Source organism: Rhineura floridana, chromosome 3 (assembly GCF_030035675.1).
Source record: "Rhineura floridana isolate rRhiFlo1 chromosome 3, rRhiFlo1.hap2, whole genome shotgun sequence".
Taxonomy (NCBI): Eukaryota; Metazoa; Chordata; class Lepidosauria; order Squamata; family Rhineuridae; genus Rhineura; species Rhineura floridana.
In genome coordinates this window covers 204,600,171-204,609,029 of record NC_084482.1, presented here as the reverse complement: position 1 = coordinate 204,609,029, position 8,859 = coordinate 204,600,171, and positions in this window count along the sequence as shown.

Sequence of the window (8,859 nt, the reverse complement as noted above, 5' to 3'; positions counted from 1 at the left end):
TGGAGGAAGGGGTGGTCTGGAGATAGCGGGGGTGGATGTCACCCCATTGTCATGGTCAGATCACTTCCTGGTGAAATTTAGACTTATGGCTCCGATCCTTCCTTGCAGGGGTGGTGGCCAGATTAAGATGGTCTGCCCCCGGAGCCTAATGGAATCCACTGGATTCCTGAATGCCCTGGGGGAGTTCCCAGTAGATAGAGCAGGTGACCCAGTTGAAGCCCTTGTCACGCTGTGGAACAGCAAGGCGCATCAGGCTCTCGACAAGGTTGCTCCCGAGCTCTCTCCGGCACTGTGGAGCCCGGCTTGCACCTCAGTACACCAGTGAGCTAAGGGCAATGAAACAGGCTGGACGATGGCTAGAGCGCAAGTGGCAAAAGACGTGCTGTGAGGCTGATCGGGCACGAGTAAAACATCATAACAGTGCCTACTGTGTGGCGGTGAGGCAGCGAAGAAGACCCACTTCTCTGCCTCCATCGCATCCTCAAGTAGCTGTCCGGTGGAGCTTTTTCGTATTGTCAGGGGTCTGTTGACATCAATTCCAGGAAATGGAGTCTTAGACCCTTCGGAGGCCCACTGTGAATTGTTTGCAAGGCACTTTGAGGGTAAAGTTGCTTGCCTCCATAGCAGTCTTGATGCCCCATCCACATCTACTGTAGTCCCCAATGAGGTGTCCAGTGCAACGACTGCTGCAACTTCTTGGGAATGGTTTCAGTTGATGCGGCCTGATGACGTGGACAAGGTGCTTGCGATGATGTGGCCAGCAACGTGTCCTCTTGACCCTTGCCCTTCTTGGTTTATTAAAGCTTGCCGAGGGGGTCTGACGGAGTGGATCCAGGGTGTGGTCAATGCATCATTGCGAGAGGGAGTGGTTCCAGCCACCTTGAAAGAGGTGGTGATTCGACCACTCCTGAAAAAGCCCACCCTGGACCCATTGGTTTGTGACAACTACCGACCGGTTGCTTCTTAGGGAAGGTGATTGAGAGGGTTGTGGCGTAGCAAATGCAAGTACTCTTGGATGAAACAGATTATCTTGACCCATTCCAGTCTGGGTTCAGGCCTGGTTATGGGACTGAATCAGCCTTGGTCGCCCTGATGGATGACCTTTATCGGGAGAAGGACGGGGAGTGCGACCCTGTTGTTCTTACTTGATCTCTCAGTGGCTTTTGATACCATTGACCATGGGTATTGGAGGAACTGTTTTACAGTGGTTCTGATCCTATCTCCAGGGTCGTTCTCAGAGAATAGCATTGGGTGACTGTCTTTCGGCCCCCTGACAGCTGTGCTGTGGGCTGCCGCAGGGTACTATCTTGTCCCCCATGCTGTTTAACATCTATATGAAGCCCTTGGGAGCAGTCATCAGGAGCTTTGGGGTGAGGTGTCAGCAGTATGCTGATGATACCCAGCTCTATTTCTCTGTAACATCTGAATTGGGAGAGGCTGTGCAAGCCCTGGATCGCTGCCTGGACTCGGTGGTGGGCTGGATGAGGGCCAATAAACTGAGTCTGAATCCTAGCAATATGTAGATGTTGTGGGTTGGTGGTTCCCGCGTTCGGATAATTGGTCAGTTGCCTGCTTTGGATGGGGTCGTACTCCCTCTGAGAGAGCAGGTCCGTAGTCTGGATCCATCTTTGTTGCTAGAGGCCCAGGTGACCTCAGTGGCTAGGAGTGCCTTTTACCAGATTCGGCTGGTGCGGCAGCTGCGGCCGTTTCTGGACCAGGATAGCCTGACCACTGTTGTCCATGCACTGGTTACCTCTAGACTAGATTACTGTAACGCGCTCTATGTGGGGCTGCCCTTGAGGTTGGTCCGGAAGCTGCAGCTGGTGCAAAATGCGGCGGTGAGACTGCTCACTGGGTCAGGGTATCGCCAACATGTCACCCTGCTGCTGAAAGTATTGCACTGGCTGCCCATTTGCTACCGGGCCAAGTTCAAGGTTCTAGTTTTGATGTACAAAGCCCTATAAAGCTTGGGACCAGGATATCTGAAAGACTGTCTTACTCCTTATATGCCCAGTTGATCACTGTGCTCTGCAGGTGAGGGCCTCCTGCAGATACCATCTTATCAGGAGGTTCGTTCTGCACAATATAGGAAACAGACCTTTAGTGTGGCGGCACCTACCCTGTGGAATTCCCTCCCTTTGAATATTAGGCAGGCGCCATCTCTGCTATCTTTTCAGCGCCTTTTGAAGACTTTCCTCTTTCAACAAGCCTTTTAAGTTGAGACCTATCCCAGTCTGCATCTGTGTCAGAATTGCTTAATATGTTTTTTAATAATGTTTTAAACCCTTTTTAAGGTTTTTTTAAAATGTTTTTAATGCTGTTTTGTTTTAATGTATTTTAAGCTCAGTTTTTATGGTGTTTTAAAGTGTGTTAGTGGTTTGTTTGCCGCCCTGGGCTCCTGCTGGGAGGAAGGGCGGGATACAAATTAATTAATTAATTAATTAATTAATTAAACCTTTCAAGTACTTGAACAGTGCTATCATATCTCCCCTCAGTCTTCTCTTCTCAAAGCTAAACACACTCGGTTCTTTCAGTCTCTCCTCACAGGGCTTTGTTTCTAGTCCCCTGATCATCCTCGTTGCTCTCGTCTCAACCCGTTCCAGTTTGTCTGCATCCTTCTTAAAACTGTGGTGTCCAAAACTGGATGCAGTACTCAAGATGAGGCCTAACCAGTGCCAAATAGAGGGGAACCAATACTTCACACGATTTGGAAACTATACTTGTGTTAATGCATTTGCCTTTTTTGCAGCCACATCACACTGTTGGCTCATATTCAGCTTGTGATCAACAGTCGCAAGATCCTTCTCGCATGTAGTATTGCTGAGCCAAGTATCCCCCATCTTATCACTGTGCATTTGGTTTCTTTTTCCTAAGTGTAGAACTTTAAACTTATTCCTGTTAAATAGACTCCCTGACCGAGGTGCTTGAGGTGGTCTCGGATGTACGAACGCTGTCCCCAGAATTGTTAGCATTGGGAGACTTCAACGTGCATGCCGAGACCACTCTCATTGGAGCCCCTCGGGATTTCCTAGAAACCATGGCTTCTTGGGAACTGTGCCTTAGTAATACTGAGCCCACACATGTAGCCGGTCATGCTCTCGACCTTGTATTTGTCCTGGGAGTGGAGGGGAGTGGTCTGAAGTTGGGGGCTATTTCTTCGACCCCCATGTCATGGTCAGACCACTATCTGGTGAACTTTGTTCTCTCAATGCCACACACCCTCCGCAGGGGCAAAGGACCTATTAAAATGGTCCACCCCAGGCGCCTGATGGATCCTGATGGATTCCTGACTGCCCTTGGGGAATGGGAACCTGCTGAAGGTCGCCTGGTCGAAACACTGGTGACGGAATGGAATGAGGGAATCACCAGTGCATTAGACCAGGTGGCTCCGAAACGTCCTCTCCCCCTGAATAGAACTCAGACAGCACCGTGGTACACACCCCAGTTGCGTAGTCTGAGACAGGAGGTGAGACGACTAGAACGCCGGTGGCGGAAATCCCGTTCTGAAGATGTCCGAACACAGGTTAGAGCAGCAATAGCTGCCTACCATGTGGCAATAAAGGCAACAAAGAAGGATTTCTTTGCTGCCTCTATTGCATCCGCAGAGTGCTGTCCCAGGAAGCTGTTCCAGGTGGTCCGAAGCCTGGTCGGTCCAGTCGCTCAGGAACCCCTGGAACATTCTAAGGCTTCCTGTGACAAATTGGCAAAGCACTTTGCGGATAAAGTCGAACATCTAAAGAACTCGATTCCGTACGCCGTGGATGCGGTAGATGATCCTGAGTTGGCCAGCTGCAATCCGGTTTCATGGGATCTGTTTCGGCCTCTTCCTTCTGAGGATGTGGACAAGGTACTTTCAACTGTAAAGCCTACCACCTGTCTGACTGATCCTGGCCCATCATGGTTCCTTGTGAACTGTAAAGAAAGATTGGGCGAAGGGATTAGGGCGGTGGTAAATGCATCCTTGAAGGAGGGTGTAATGCCACCGGCCCTCAAGGAGGCAATTGTAAGACCTATCTTGAAAAAGTCCTCCTTGGATCCCCAAGTTTTGAACAACTTTTGCCCTATTTCGAATTTACCATTCTTGGGCAAGATCATTGAGCGAGTGGTGGCAAATCAGCTGTCAGCACACTTGGAGGAAATGGATTATTTGGATCCATACCAATCGGGTTTCAGGACTGGACATGGTACTGAAACAGCCTTGGTCGCTTTGGTTGATGATATGAGGAGGGCTATGGATAGGGGAGAATTCACCTTCCTTGTCCTCCTGGATCTCTCAGCGGCTTTTGATACCGTTGACCACGGTATCCTGTTAGATCGCCTGGGAGGGTTGGGAATAGGAGGCACTGTTTTACAGTGGTTCCGTTCCTTTCTCTCTGACAGGCATCAACAGGTAGCATTGGGGGATGAGATTTCAGACCCTTGGCCTCTCACTTGTGGAGTGCCACAGGGTTCTATTCTCTCTCCCATGCTATTTAACATCTATTTAAAACCGCTGGGTGGTATCATCAGGAGATTTGGGCTGCGGTGTCACCAATATGCTGATGACACGCAGCTCTATCTCTCGTTTAAATCTTCACCGGAGTTGGCTGTAGAGACCTTGTCCAAGTGCCTGGAATCCGTGAGTGGATGGATGGGAAGAAACAGGCTGAAGCTCAATCCTGATAAAACCGAGGTACTGCTTGTGGGTGACAGGGGAAAGTTGGGTATTGTTGACCTGGAACTCAATGGGGTAAGATTGCCCCTGAAGGATCAGGTCCGCAGCCTTGGGGTTATTCTTGACTCCAAGCTGTCCATGGAGGCTCAGATTTCGGCAGTGAGCCGGGCAGCTTGGTATCAGTTACACCTGATACGGAGGCTGCAACCCTACCTCCCTGCTCATCAGCTCCCACTGGTAGTGCATGCATTGGTCACCTCTCGACTGGACTACTGCAATGCGCTCTACGTGGGGCTACCCTTGAAAACGACCCGGAAACTACAGCTGGTACAAAATGCGGCGGCCCGTTTACTTACAAATAGCCGCCGCCGTGATCACATTATGCCGGTGTTAGTTCATCTACACTGGCTTCCAGTTGCTTTCCAGGCCCAATTCAAGGTGTTGGTATTAACCTTTAAAGCCCTATACGGTCTCGGCCCTGTTTACCTGAAGGAGCACCTCCAGTACCACCAACTTAGCCGCCTGACTAGATCAGCCACGCAGGGCCTTCTCTCAGTACCACCAACGAAAACAGCTAGGTTGGTGGGAACTAGGGAGAGGGCATTTTCTGTGGCGGCCCCCACTCTCTGGAACTCCCTCCCGTTCGATCTTCGACATGCCCCTTCCCTGGATGCATTCCGCCGAGCATTAAAAACCTGGCTCTTTGGACAGGCCTTCGGGACCTCCGGGGTGGGCTAAGCTTTTATCACTATTACTGAACGCCCGTTGTTTACATACTGTTTTATGCTGTAATTTAATCCTTTATTGTCGACTGTATTGTATTGCTATGTATTTTAAATCGTATTTTAAATTGTATTTTACTGGAATTTAATTGTGTACATCGCCTAGAGTGGCCTTGGCCAGATAGGCGACACAAAAATTAAATTATTATTATTATTATTCATTCTGTTATTTTCAGCCCAATGCTCCAGCCTATCAATATTCCTTTGAGTTTTGTTTCTGTCTTCCACGGTATTAGCTATCCCTCCCAATTTTGTATCATTTGCAAATCTGATAAGCATTCCCTGCACCTCCTCATCCAAGTCATTAATAAAAATGTTGAAGAGCACTGGGCCCAGAACTGAGCCATGTGGTACCCCACTTATTACCTCCCCACAGTTTGAGAAGAAACCATTGAGAAGCACTGGTTACCAGTTGCTTACTGGGCCCAATTCCTTTAAATCCCTACATGGTTTCGGCCCAGTCTATCTGAAGGAGCGCCTCCAGTATCATCAGCGATGCTGCCCAACAAGATCAGCCTCAAAAGACCTTCTCTCCATCCCACCAGTTAAAACAGCCAGACTGGTGAGGACTAGGGAGAGGGCTTTTTCAATTGTGGCCCCCACCCTGTGGAATTCCCTCCCAAATAATCTCCGCCATGCCCCTTCTATTATGAGCTTCTGCCAGGCCTTGAAGACCTGGCTCTTCAGGCAGGCTTTTGGGGTGCTCTAGATTTTATTATCATTTTCAGATTTTTAATGTCTAATATATTTGTATGTCTATTTTGTACATCGCCCAGAGTGGCTGGACAACCAGCCAGATGGGCGACTAATAATAATAATAATAATAATAATAATAATAATAATATGAGTACGATTCTGTAGCCAACTGTGGATCCACCTGATAGTTGTTACATCCAGCCCACATTTAGCTAGCTTGCTTATGAGAATATAATGGGGCACTTTGCTAAGTCAAAATATATTATGTCCACAGCATTCCCACAGTCTACCAGGGAGGTTACCCGATCAAAAAATGAGATAGGATTCGTCTGGTAGGATTTGTTCTTGATAAATCCATGTTGGCTTCTACTAACCACTGCATTGCTTACAGATTCTTACAGGTGCTTACAGATTGACTGCTTTATAATCTGCTCCATGATTTTCCCAGGGATTGATGTCAGGCTGACTGGTCTGTAGTTCCCAGGTACCTCCTTTTTGCCCCTTTTGAAAATTGGGACATTAGCCCTCCTCTAATTGTCCGGCACTTCACCTATCCTCCATGATTTTGCAAAGATTATCGTCAGTGGTTCCAAGAGTTCTTCAGCCGGTTATTTTAATACTCCAGGATGCAGTTCATCGGGCCCTGGAAATTTGAACTTGTTCAAAGTGATTACCTATTCCTTGACCATTTGGCTATCAATCTCAAGCCACAATCCTGCCCCTTCAACTTCACATTTCTCATAAGGGTCATAGACCCTCTTTTGGGAGAAGACTAAGCCAAAGTAGGAACTGAGCATTTCTGCCATTTCTTTGTCAACATTTTGCCATCCTCACTGAGTAGCTGTACCACCGTTTATTTTCTCTGTCTTTTGCTATGGATGTACCTGAAGAAAGCATTTTTTTTGTTGCTTTTGGCATCTCTCGCCTACCTCAGCTCATTCCCAGCTTTAGCCTTCCTGACGCTATCCCTGCAATTCTGTGCTATCTGTCTATACTCTTCCTTTGTGCCCTGGCCTTCCTTCCACTTCCTGTATACGTCCTTTTTTTGTTTTCAGGTCATCTCTAAGCTTTCTGTGAAGCCACATTGGCTTCTTCTGCTGTCTTCCCCCTTTTTTCCTTGACAGAATTGTTTGCCATTATGCCTTTAGAATTTCCTCTTTAGAAACTCCCAGCCATCTTGGACTCCTTTTCTCATTAGGGTCGCTTGCCACAGAACCTTACTTAACATTGTTCTGGGCTTATTAAAATCAGCTTTCCTGAAGTCCAGGGTACACATATGGTTACCCTCAGCTTTTGCTTCCTTTAAAATCAAGAACTCTAGTATAGGGTGGTCACTTTCCCCAAGAGGTCCCATAACTGCCATCTACCAAATCATCTCTGTGAAACATAAAGTGGAATGAATTCTCTATGGGACATGTTGAACTTAAACTAGTTCCTTTTTTAAACATGAACTTTCCAGGCACAGTGGCTGCTGCACCTTTTGATTCCATCTCTCCCCTTATGCCTGCACTTTCTGTCCCCACCACATGCTGCTTTGTTTACCCTCTCCCCCCCAGCCCCTTTACTCCTGCCCTGTCATCTTTCCCCTCATGGCTGTTCCTTTTTTGCCCCCAACCTCCTCCCCGCATGGCTTCTTCTCCCCATCTGTCCCCACAAGGCTACTCCTTATTTTGTGCCCAACTTTCTCCCCTCATGGTTGCTCCATTTCCCCCTCATCTTCAACCAGACAAAATCCCCCCATGTCCTCCTCTCCTCTCTGAGGGTGCTGCTAGAGTCTCTCCTCCAGTCAGCAAAAAAATGGGGTGGGTGGGATGACATGAGCAGGAAGGAAGGAAAAATGAGGCACCATGCTCACAATCATGGATTCCCCCACAGAATCCTGGGAACTGTGGTTTCTTAAGCATGCTGAGAATTGTTACTACACTGGACTGCCTTCAAGTCGATCCTGACTTATGGCAACCCTATGAATAGGGCTAGCGGTATTCAGAGGTGGTTTACCATTGTCTTCCTCTGAGGCTGAGAGGCAGTGACTGGCCCAAGGTCACCCAGGGAGCTTCATGGCTGTGTGGGGATTCAAACCATGGTCTCCCAGGTCGTAGTCCAGCACTCTAGCCCCTATGCCACACTGGCTGTCCTGAGAATTGTTAAGAGACTCCTATTCCCTTCACAGAGCTACAGTTCTCTGGGGAAGAGGGACGGATGGTTAAACCACCCTGGAAATTGCAGCTTTGTGAGAATAGGACTCCAGCAACCTTCATAAACTACATTTCCCAGGGTTCTTTGGGGTGGCTGTTTACCATGGTATGATACTGCCTTAAATGTATGGTGCAGATGGGGCTTTAGACTTAACACTTTGAAGCCCACATTGGGGAGGCAGAGGTCAGCCACACCAGAGTGTTGTTCCACTTTAAACAGTCATGGCTTCCCCCAAAGAATCCTGGGAAGTGTAGTTTGCAAAGGGTGCTGAGAGTTGTTAGGAGACTGTTATTCCCCTCACAGAGTTCCAATTCCCAGCATTCTCTGGGCAGAGGGGCTGACTGTTAAACCATTGGAGCTCTGTCAGGAGAATAGTTTCCTAATAACACTCCGTACCCTTTCCCACTGGTTTCATCTATTCATGAATATCCACCGGTTTTTTCACATGTCACATTCACACACTTACACCCACCACTCCCCTCGACCGCATCCGAAACCCCACTCTCATACACAAACACACAGCCAGCCGAC